At 39.1% G+C, this 12415-nt stretch overlaps 1 protein-coding gene across 8 annotated transcripts in view; it reads right to left on the reverse strand.

Annotated features, from left to right (window-relative positions):
- Nucleotides 1–524: 524 nt before the first annotated feature.
- Nucleotides 525–12415, reverse strand: part of LOC118532617 (uncharacterized) — a 141088-nt gene continuing 129197 nt past the window's right edge. For 4 of the 8 annotated variants that reach the window (XR_013444756.1, XR_013444737.1, XR_013444747.1 and 1 more), the window contains one exon: nucleotides 525–1181. The gene's annotated coding sequence lies outside the window, so the exon portion shown is untranslated. Of the gene's footprint in view, nucleotides 1182–9173; nucleotides 10411–12415 lie in introns of those variants that run through there. The other 4 variants (XR_013444755.1, XR_013444735.1, XR_013444751.1 and 1 more) reach the window with 1 other exon arrangement.

Below are 12415 nucleotides of genomic sequence, written 5' to 3' on the forward strand. Positions count from 1 at the left end.
TAGAGATTTGTATTTGTAATTTACATACAGTAAAATTCAGTCCTGATTTATAGTTCTATGGGGTTTTTTTAAGATTTTATTTGAGAGAGAGTGTGCAGATGCATGCATGGGGGGAGGGGCAGGGGGAGCGGCAGACAGAGGGAGAATCAGGCTCCCCACTGAGCAGGGAGCCCGACGTGGGGCTCGATCCCAGGCCCCTGAGATCATGACCTGAGCTGAAGGTAGACACAACCAACTGAGCCACCCAGGCCCCCTGTTCTATGGGTTTTGACAAGTAGTCATGTATACTACTTCAATACTGTTCAAAAACAGTTTTATCACTAATAATTTCTCTCAATTTTTTTTTAATTTTATTTTTTTGACAGACACAGTGAGAGAGGGAACACAAGCAGGGGGAGTGGGAGAGGGAGAAGCAGGCTTCCCGTGGAGCAGGGAGCCCAATGCGGGGCTCGATCCCAGGACCCTAGGATCATGACCTGAGCCAAAGGCAGATGTTTAACGACTGAGCCACCCAGGCGCCCCTCTCGCAATTGTTCTTTTTGTTGTAAACCACTTTCCCCATTCCCAATCCCTGAAAACCGCTGATTTGTTCTCCATTCCTATGGTTTTTCCCTTTCAAGAGGTCATATGATTGGAATCACACAATATGTAGATATTTTGGTCTGGTTTCTTTCACTTAGTGAAATGCATTTAAGATTCATCCATGTTGGGGGGCACCTGGGTGGCTCAGTCGTTAAGCGTCTGCCTTCGGCTCAAGTCGTGATCCCAGGGTCCTGGGATCGAGCCCCACATCAGGCTCCCTGCTAGGCAGGAAGCCTGCTTCTCCCTCTCCCCCTGCTTGTATTCCCTCTCTCACTGTGTCTCTCTCTGTCAAATAAATAAATAAAAAATCTTTAAAAAAAAAAAGATTCATCCATGTTGGGGGGTGGAGCAAGATGGCAGAGTAGTAGGAGACCTGGATTTCGTCTGGTCTCAGGAATTCAGCTGGATAGGGATCAAACCATTCTGAACACCTACAAACTCAACAGGAGATCGAAGAAAAGAATATCAACAACTCTGAACAGAAAAGCGACCACTTTCTGGAAGGTAGGACGTGCAGAGAAGTGAATCCGAGGCGATATTCGGGAAGATAGACGGCGGGGGAGGGGGCATCCATCAGCCGCTACCGACAAGTGAGAGAGCTGCGGAGCACAAAATCGGAACTTTTAGAAGTCGGCTCCGCTGAGGGACGTTGCTCCAGTGGCTAAGTGGGGGGTGGAGCCCTTGCTGGGACAGTGTGGTCTCAGGACCCTCGGGGTCACAGAAAGACTGGGGGTGCCTGAGTGCAGCAGAGATCCCAGGTATTGGAGCGGGGAAGCTGGCTGCAGAGACGGAGCCGAGGAGTGGGCTCTCAGCTCGGGGTTGCCATAAACCGTGATCCAGGGCACAGTCGGGCCACTGCTCCTCCAGCAGGGACCCAACAAGTGGCAGATACGGGGAGACTCCTCTTCCTCCCCCGGGAGGAGCGGCACGGGAGCACACTGCAGGGATCTGCTGGGTTTGGAGACTCCACACAGGGTCAGGTGCCAGAGATAGAACGCTCGGTCACAGGCCGGGTGAGCACAGAGCGTGGCCGGAGACTGGGGAGACGGGAGTGACTGACTGCTTTTCTCTGGGGGCTCACTGAGGAGCGGGGCCCCGAGTTCTCAGCTCCTCAGGGGCAGAGATGATTGGGAGGCCGCCTTTTTCACTCTTGTCCTCCAAAGGTGTATGGAAAGCTTGCAGGGAACAAAAGCTCCCGAGAGCAAACCCGAGCAGATTACTTAGCCTGGACCGGCAAGGGCGGGGAAATTCCACCTCTGGCAAAGACATTTGGGAACCACGGCAACAGGCCCCTCCCCCAGAAGATCAGCAAGAACAGCCAGCCAAGACCAAGTTTACCGATAAATGAGAACGGAAGAACTCCAACACTAGGGGAATACAGCACATAGAATTCATGGCTTTTTTCCCCATGATTCTTTAGTCTTTCAAAGTTAGTTTTTTTTTTTTTTGAATTTTTCTTTTTCCCTTTTTCAACCAACATCTTAATCCCTTTTTTTTAAAATCTTTTTTATTTTTCATTTTTAGAGTCATATTCTATCCCTTCATAGTAGTTAACCTTATTTTTGGTATATATAAAGTGTTCTCTCTTTAAAATTTTGGGATACAGTTTCTTCTAACAGATCAAAATATACCCTAAATCTCTAGTGTATGGCTTTGTTCTAGTCTCCTGCTTGATCACATTCTCTCCCCCCCTTTTTAAAAATCCTCTTTCTTTTTTCAACCTTCTTATCAGTTCCTTTTATAAAATCTTTTATAATTTTCATCTTTACAGTCATATTCCATCCCTTCATCATATTTACCCTTATTTTTGTACATATATAAACTTTTCTTTCTTCAAAATTTTGGGAGGCAGTTTCTTCTAACAGACCAGAATATGCTAAAAATCTAGTGTGTGGCACTGATCTATTCACCAGCCTGATCATATTTGATCATATTCTTTTTTAATCTTTTTCTTTTCTTCTTTCCTTCCCTTTCTTTTCCCCCGGTTTCAGGTCTCTTCTGATTTGTTTAGTGTATATTTTTCTGGGGTTGTTGTTACCCTGTTAGCATTTTGTTCTCTCATCCATCTATTCTCCTCTGGACAAAATGACAAGATGGAAAAAAAATCACCTCAAAAAAAAGAACAAGAGGCAGTACCGACTGCCAGGGACCCAATCAATACAGACATTAGTAAGATGTTGGAACTAGAGTTCAGAATGACGACTATAAAAATACTAGCTGGGCTTGAAAAAAGCACGGAAGATGTTAGAGAAACACTTTCTGGAGAGAGAACTAAAATCTAACCAAGTCAAAATCAAAAAGGCTATTAATGAGGTGCAATCAAAAATGGAGGCTGTAACTGCTAGGATAAATGAAGCAGAAGAGCGAATTAGTGATATAGAAGAACAAATGATGGAAAATAAAGAAGCTGAGAAAAAGATAAACAACTACTGGATCACAAGGGCAGAATTCGAGAGAGAAATGATACCATAAGACGAAACAATATTAGAATAATTGAGATCCCAGAAGAAGAAAGGGGGGGGGGCAGAAGGTATATTGGAGCAAATTATAGCAGAGAACTTCCCTAATATGGGGAAGGAAACAGGCATCAAAATCCAGGAGGCACAGAGAACCCCCCTCAAAATCAATAAAAATAGGTCAACACCCCGACATCTAATAGTAAAACTTACGAGTCTCAGAGACAATGAGAAAATCCTGAAAGCAGCTTGGGACAAGAGATCTGTAACCTACAATGGTAGAAACATTAGATTGGAAGCAGACCTATCCACAGAGACCTGGCAGGCCAGAAAGGACTGGCATGATATCTTCAGAGCACTAAACGAGAAAAATATGCAGCCAAGAATGCTATATCCAGCTAGGCTGTCATTGAAAATAGAAGGAGAGATAAAAACCTTCCAGGACAAACAAAAACTAAAGGAATTTGCAAACACCAAACCATCCCTACAAGAAATATTGAAAGGGGTCCTCTATGCAAAGAGAGAGCCTAAAAGCAACATAGACCAGAAAGGAACACAGACAATATACAGTAACAGTCACCTTTCAGGCAATACAGTGGCACTAAATTCATATCTTTCAATAGTTACCCTGAATGTAAATGGGCTAAGTGCCCCAATCAAAAGACACAGGCTATCAGATTGGATAAGAAAACAAGACCCATCGATATGCGGTCTGCAAGAGACTCATTTTAGACCCAAAGACACCTCCAGATTGAAAGTGAGGGGGTGGAAAACCATTTACCATGCTAATGGACACCAAAAGAAAGCTGGGGTGGCAATCCTTATATCAGACAAATTAGATTTTAAACCAAAGACTGTAATAAGAGATGAGGAAGGACACTATATCATACTTAAAGGGTCTATCCAACAAGAAGATCTAACAATTGTAAATATCTATGCCCCTAACATGGGAGCAGCCAATTATATAAGGCAATTAGTAACAAAAGCAAAGAAACACATTGACAACAATACAATAATAATAGGGGACTTTAACAACCCCCTCACTGAAATGGACAGATCATCTAAGCAAAAGATCAACAAGGAAATAAAGACTTTAAATGACACACTGGACCAAATGACCTTCACAGATATTCAGAACATTCCATCCCAAAGCAACAGAATACACATTCTTCTCTAGTGCCCATGGAACATTCTCCAGAATAGATCACATCCTAGGTCACAAATCAGGTCTCAACCAGTACCAAAAGATTGGGATAATTCCCTGCGTATTTTCGGACCACAATGCTTTGAAGCTAGAGCTCAATCACAAGAGGAAAGTTGGAAAGAACTCAAATACATGGAGGCTAAAGAGCATTCTACTAAAGAATGAATGGGTCAACCAGGAAACAAATGACAATGAAAACACAACTGTTCAAAATCTTTGGGATGCAGCAAACGCAGTCCTAAGAGGAAAGTATATCATAATACAAACCTTTCTCAAGAAACAAGAAAGGTCTCAAATACACAACCTAACCCTACACCTAAAGGAGCTGGAGAAAGAACAGCAAATAAAGCCTAAACCCAGCAGGAGAAGAGAAATAATAAAGATCAGAGCAGAAATCAATGAAATAGAAACCAAAAGAACAGTAGAACAGATCAACGAAACTAGGAGCTGGTTCTTTGAAAGAATTAATAAGATTGATAAACCCCTGGCCAGATTTATCAAAAAGAAAAGAGAAATGACTCAAATAAATAAAATCATGAATGAAAGAGGAGAGAAGTACAAACAATTATAAGAACATATTATGAGCAACTATATGCCAGCAAATTAGATAATCTGGAAGAAATGGATGCATTCCTAGAGATGTATAAACTACCAAAACTGAACCAGGAAGAAATAGAAAACCTGAACAGACCTATAACCACTAAGGAAATTGAAGCAGTAATCAAAAATCTCCCAACAAACAAAAGCCCAGGCCAGATGGCTTCCCAGGGAATTTTACCAAACATTTAAAGAAGAATTAATACCTATTCTTCTGAAACTCTTCCAAAAAATAGAAATGGAAGGAAAACTTCCAAACTCGTTTTATGAGGCCACCATTACCTTGATCCCAAAACCAAAGACCCCCATCAAAAAGGAGAATTACAGACCAATATACCTGATGAACATGGATGCAAAAATTCTCACCAAAATACTAGCCAATAGGATCCAACAGTACATTAAAAGGATTACTCACCACGACCAAGTGGGATTTATTCCTGGGCTGCAAGGTTGGCTCAACATCCACAAATCAATCAATGTGATACAATACATTAATAAAAGAAAGAACAAGAATCATATGATCCTCTCAATAGATGCAGAAAAAGCATTTGACAAAGTACAGCATCCTTTCTTGATTAAAACTCTTCACAGTGTAGAGATAGAGGGTACATACCTCAATATCATAAAAGCCATCTATGAAAAACCCACAGCGAATATCATTCTCAATGGGGAAAAACTAAAAGCTTGTCCCCTAAGGTCAGGAACACGGCAGGGACGTCCATCATCACCATTGCTATTCAACATAGTACTAGAAGTCCTAGCCTCAGCAATCAGACAACAAAAAGAAATAGAAGGCATCTGAATCAGCAATTCTAGAAGTGAAACTCTCACTTTTTGCAGATAATATGATCCTTTATGTGGAAAACCCAAAGACTCCATCCCAAAACTGCTAGAACTATTATAGGAATTCATTAAAGTGGCAGGATATAAAATCAATGCACAGAAATCAGTGGCATTTCTATACACCAACAACAAGACAGAAGAAAGAGAAATTAAGGAGTCCATCCCATTTACAATTGCACCCAAACCATAAGATACCTAGGAATAAATCTAACCAAAGAGGCAAAGATTCTGTACTCAGAAAACTGTAAGAATACTCATGAAAGAAATTGAGGAAGACACAAAGAAATGGAAAAACGTTCCATGCTCATGGATTGGAAGAACAAATATTGTGAAGATGTCAATGCTACCTCGAGCAATCTACACATTTAATGCAATCCCTATCAAAATACCATCCACTTTTTTCAAAGAAATGGAACAAATAATCCTAAAATTTGTATGGAACCAGAAAAGACCCCGAATAGCCAGAGGAATGTTGAAAAATAAAAGCAAAGCTGGTGGCATCACAATTCCGGACTTCCAGCTCTATTACAAAGCTGTCATCATCAAGACAGTATGGTACTGGCACAAAAACAGACACATAGATCAATGGAACAGAATAGAGAGCCCAGAAATGGACCCTCAACTCTATGGTCAACTAATATTTGACAAAGCAGGAAAGAATGTTCAATGGAAAAAAGATGGTCTCTTCAACAAATGGTATTGGGAAAATTGAACAGCCACATGCAGAAGAATGAAACTGGACCATTTCCTTACACCACACACAAAAATAGACTCAAAATGGTTGAAAGACCTAAATGTGATACAGGAGTCCATCAAAATCCTAAAGGAGAACACAGGCAGGACCTCTTCGACCTCAGCCACAGCAACTTCTTCCTAGAAACATCACTGAAGGCAAGGGAAGCAAGGGCAAAAATGAACTATTGGGACTTCATCAGAATAAAAAGCTTTTGCACAGCAAAAGAAACAGTCAACAAAACCAAAAGATAACCGATAGAATGGGCGAAGATATTTGCAAATGACTATCAGATAAAGGGCTAGTATCCAAAATCTATAAAGAACTTATCAAACTCAACACCCAAAGCACAAATAATCCAATCAAGAAATGGGCAGAAGACATGAACAGACATTTTTCCAAAGAAGACATCCAAATGGCCAACAGACACATGAAAAAGTGCTCAACATCGCTTGGCATCAGGGAAATCCAAATCAAAACCTCAATGAGATACCACCTCACACCAGTCAGAATGGCTAAAACTAACAAGTCAGGAAACGACAGATGTTGACGGGGATACAGAGAAAGGGGAACCTTCCTACGGTGTTGGTGGGAATGCAAGCTGGTGCCACCACTCTGGAGAACAGTATGGAGGTTCCTCAAAAAGTTGAAAATAGAGCTACCATATGACCCAGCAATTGCACTACTGGGTATTTACCCCAAAGATACAAATGTAGGGATCCAAAGGGGTATGTGCACCCTGATGTTTATAGCAGCAATGTCCACAATAGCCAAACTATGGAAAGAGCCAAGATGTCCATCGGCAGATGAATGGATAAAGAAGACATGGTATATATATATATATATATATATATACACACACACACACACACACAATGGAACATTATGCAGCCATCAAAAGGAATGAAATCTTGCCATTTGCAACGACGTGGATGGAACTGGAGGGTATTATGCTGAGCCAAATAAGTCAATCAGAGAAAGACATGTATCATATGATCTCACTGATACGAGGAATTCTTAATCTCAGGAAACAAACTGAGGGTTGCTGGAGTGGTGGGGGGTGGGAGGGATGGGGTGGCTGGGTGATAGGCATTGGGGAGGGTATGTGCTATGGTGAGTGCTCTGAATTGTGTAAGACTGTTGAATCACAGACCTGTACCTCTGAAACAAGTAATACATTATATGTTAAAAAAAAAAAAAAAAAAAGACAGCAGGAAGGGAAAACTGAAGGGGGGGGACATCGGAGGGGGAGACGAACCATGAGAGACTATGGACTCTGAGAAACAAACTGAGGGTTCTAGAGGGGAAGGGGGTGGGGGGATGTGTTAGCCTGGTGATGGGTATTAAAGAGGGCACGTATTGAATGGAGCACTGGGTATTATACGCAAACAATGAATCATGGAACACTACATTAAAAACTAATGATGTAATGTATGGTGATTAACATAACATAATAAAAAAAAAAAAGGAGACCACTATGTGAGGCCATGATCATCTTTGCAGTGATAGTGACATTTCTCTTTCACCTCAGTGGGATCCTGTTCTGAGAGATATATGTACAAGGTTCTCTGAGCTAATGAAAAATGAATTCTCCAGCCTTAAAAAAAAAAAAGAAAAAAAATTCATCCATGTTATGAGAATCATTGGTTTATCCCTTTTTATTGTTGTACTTCATTGTAGGACTGTGCCACAGTATTTTATACATTCACTACTTGATGGGCATGTGAGATGTTTCCAGTTTGGGCAATTATGAATAAAGCTGCTATAAACTTTCAGGTACTGGTTTTGTGTGAACACAAATGTTCATTTCTATAGGGTAAATGCCTAGGAGTGGGAATGAGCACCAAGCCTTTCCAAACTTCCTGTGTCATTTTGCATTTCCACCACAAATACATGAGTTCCAGTTGCTCCACATCTTCCCCAGAATTTGGTATTATATATTTTTTAAAGGAGATGGGTATTAAAGAGGGCACGTATTGAATGGAGCACTGGGTGTTATATGCAAAGAATGAATCATGGAACACTACATCAAAAACTAATGATGTAATGTATGGTGATTAACATAACAATAACAATTAAAAATTAATTAAAAAATAAATGTGTAGTCATTCTACTAAGTATATAGTGTTATCTCATTGTAGATTTAATTTGCAGTTCCCTAATGGCATATGAGTTTGAGCATCTTTTCATATGCTTATTTGGCACCTGAATATCTTCTTATCTTTTGCCTCCCATTTTTCTTGGGTTGTTCCTTACTATTGCGTGTTTAGGTTTCCTTATGTATTTTTTTTTTAAGATCTACCTCTTTATTTTAGAGAGAGAGTCGGAGGGAGAGGGAGAGAGAAACCCAAGCAGAATCCACACTGCGTGGGGAGCCCAATGCAGGGCTCAGTGCCATGACCCCAAGATCATGACCAAAGCCGAAACCAAGAGTTGAATTCAAGCCCAACCTACTGTGCCACGCAGGCACTCCTATTCTTTAGGTTTTTTAATTCCAGTTACCATACAGTATTATATCAGTTTCAGGTGTACAGTATAGTGATTCAACACTTCCATACAACACCCCGTGCTCATCACAAGTGCCCTCCTTAATCCCCATCACCTGTTTCACTCATCCCTCAACCCCCCTCCCCTCTGGTAACTATCAGATTGTTCTCTATAATTAAGAGTCTGTTTCTTGCTTTGTCTCCCTCTCAATTTTTTTCCCCTTTGCTTGTTTTGTTTCTTAAATTCCACATGTGAGTGCAATCCTCATATATTCTTGATACAAGTCCTTTGCCAGGTGTGTTATTTGGAAATGGGTTTTCCGAGTCTGTGACTTGTCTTTCCATTAGCACTACTTTGCTCAGAGCAAAAGTGTTTAATTTAATGAAGTCTACCTTGTCAAATATATGACAATGTAAGTTGGGACGGGTATAAATGGAGTTGAAGTGTAAGTGTTCTAAGCCACTTAAATGATCCAGGAGGTGTTTAATCATAACAAATATTTATTGTAAAACTATGACTCTAAAGATAGATCTAAAAGATCTATCATGATCCTTACACTGTGTAATCTCCTTCCCTTAAAAGTGGGCAGGATCTGTGTCTTGCTTCTAACCAACAGGGTATGGCAAAGTTGATGGGATGTTACTTCCATGAAAATGTTATGTAATATTGCATATACATTTAGAAATACCCTCAAAATATACAAAGCATTAATAGAAGTCCATGGAGAAATTGCAGATCCACAAAGTGAGTGAAATAATTCAACACCTTTTCAATTATTGAGAAATCACATATACAAATCAACAGTATACAGAAGATTTAAACAACCCAATCCATAAGCCTCACCAAATGGAAATGGAAACATATGCATTTCTGCTTTGAAGAATTACAGAAATAATTCATCTGAGGCACATTTGCAATAGTCACAAGAAATGATCTTGCATTAGATCAGAAAGATTACTTCATAATTTAAAGAATTGGCATTATAGGATTCATGGCTGTCTTACCACACTAATAAAGGTAAATGAAACATCTACACATATTTCATAATTTAAAGCACATTTCTAAATACGGTACTTGTCTTTCTCTGATGGGCTTATTTCACTTAGCATTATTTATACTCTAGCTCCATCCATGTTGCAAATGTCAAGATTTCATTCTTTTTAATGGCTGAACAATATTCCATTGTGTATTTATGCCACACTTTCTTCATCCATTCACCTCTGGATGGGCACTTGGGTTGCTTCCATAGCTTGGCTATTGTAAATGCAATAAATGGGTACACATACCCTTTTGAATTAGTGTTTTCATTTTCTTTGGGTAAATATCCAGTAGTGGGGGGTGCCTGGGTGGCTCAGTCGGTTAAGCATCTGCCTTCGGCTCAGGTCATGATCTCAGGCTCCTGGGATAGAGCAGCACATTAGGCTCTCTGTTCAGTTGGGAGTCAGCTTCTCCCTCTCCCTCTACCTATCTCCCCAGCTTGTGTGTGTGTTCACTCTCTCTTTTTCTCTCTGAAATAAATAAATAAAATCTTTAAAAACTATATCCAGTAGTGGAATTACTGGGTTATGTGGTAATTCTATTTTTAATTTTTTGAAGTACACCCATACTGTTTTCCACAAAGGCTGCACCAGCTTGTTTTCCCATCAACAGCACATGAGGGTTCCTTCTATGGATCAAATAAATCATGAGGGACATCTTAAAATTTAACAATAATGAAAACACATTAAAAACCTGTGAGACATGGTGAAAGCATGTTTCAAGGGAAATTTATAGCCTTAAATACTTAGAAAAGAAAAGGGGGTGAAAATTAATGAGCTTAGTATCCAGGCTAAGAATATAGTAAGAACAATAGGAAAAAAGAAAAGGAGGTATTAAAGGTAAAAGCATCAGTTCATGAAATAGAAAACAAAGACACATTACAGAAGATCAATAAAACCTAACATTTGAAAAAATAAGTAAAATAAAATAAAACCCCACAATTGTTTCTTTTACAAAACTAATAAGCGGTGTCTGGGTGGCTCAGTCGGTTAAGCATCTGACTCTTGGTTTTGGCTCTGGTCATGATCTCAGGGTTGTGAGATCAAGCCCTGTGTTGGGCTCTGTGCTCAGTGCAGAGTTTGCTTGAGATTCTCTCCCTCTCCCCTACTCTCACTCTCTCTCTCAAATAAATTCTTTTAAAAAAAATAATAAAATAGACAAATGTTTGGCTGATTCATTAATATAAGAAAAGGTACATAGTAATAATATGAAAAAAGAGGGAACATAAAAACACAAAGATTAGGGAACAGTATTAATAATTCATGCCAGTATTATTGTAAATTTAGAGGAAACAGACAAATTCTTACAAAAATGTAACGACAAAACGGACAATAAAAAATAGCTTGTATAGTCACATAAAACATTAAGATAACTTAAGTAGTTATTCAAATCTTCCTCAATACCCAACTATATGCTTTCTATCAGAAACACAATTTAAATAAAAATGCATGGATAAGTTATATTATGCAAACACTATTCAAAGGAAAGTTGGAATGGCTATATTAAATCAAAAAGTAGATTTCAGAAGAAGGAATATTCTCAGGATAAAGAGGGGGCATTACACAGTGATAAGGAGGGCAATTTACCAAGAAAACATAACAATACCTGAATCAAAAACTGACAGACTGCAAGGAGACACAGACAAATCCACAATTGTATTTGGAGATTTCAATACTTTGAAGAATTAACAGAAGAATTAGCTAGAAAGTTAGTAAGAATAAATCTAAACAACACTAGAATCAACTTATAATAACTGACATTTGTAGAACACTATACCCATTAAAAGTAGAATTCACATGGAATGTTCACCATGATAAACTATATCCTAATTCATAAACTAACAGACTGGCTTCTTTCACTTAACAATATAAATTTAAATGTCCTCCATGTCTCTTCAGGGCTTAATATCTCATTTCTTTTTATTCCTGGATAACATTCCATTTTATGGATGAATCCCAGTTTAACCATTCACCTATAATGGGACATCTTGGTTTCTTTTAATTTGAGGCCACTATTAATAAAGCTAGTATAAATATTCCTGTGTACATTTTTGTGTGTAATCGTAAGTTTTCACTCATTTGGATAAATACCTAGAAGGGCAATTGCTGTATGACATGGTTAAGTCTATGTTTAGCTTTATGAGAAACTGCCAAACCTTCTTCCAAAGTGACTCTACCATTTTACATTCTCCCCAGAATGAGTTCCTCTTGCTCCAAATCCTTGACAATATCTGGTATTGCCGGTATTTAGGATTTTAGCCATAGAATGATATGTAATGATATCTCACTGTTGTTTTAATTTGCAATTCCCTAATGACATGATGGTGAGCATTTTCTCATACACTTATTTTCCATATGTATATTTTCTATGGTAAGATGTCTGTTCAGATTTTTTCCCATTTTAAAATCAGGTTCATTTTCTTACTGTTGAGATTTAAGAGTTCTTTGTACATTTTGGATAACAGTCTTTTATCTG

Source organism: Halichoerus grypus, chromosome X, assembly GCF_964656455.1.
Source record: "Halichoerus grypus chromosome X, mHalGry1.hap1.1, whole genome shotgun sequence".
NCBI classification, from domain to species: Eukaryota; Metazoa; Chordata; class Mammalia; order Carnivora; family Phocidae; genus Halichoerus; species Halichoerus grypus.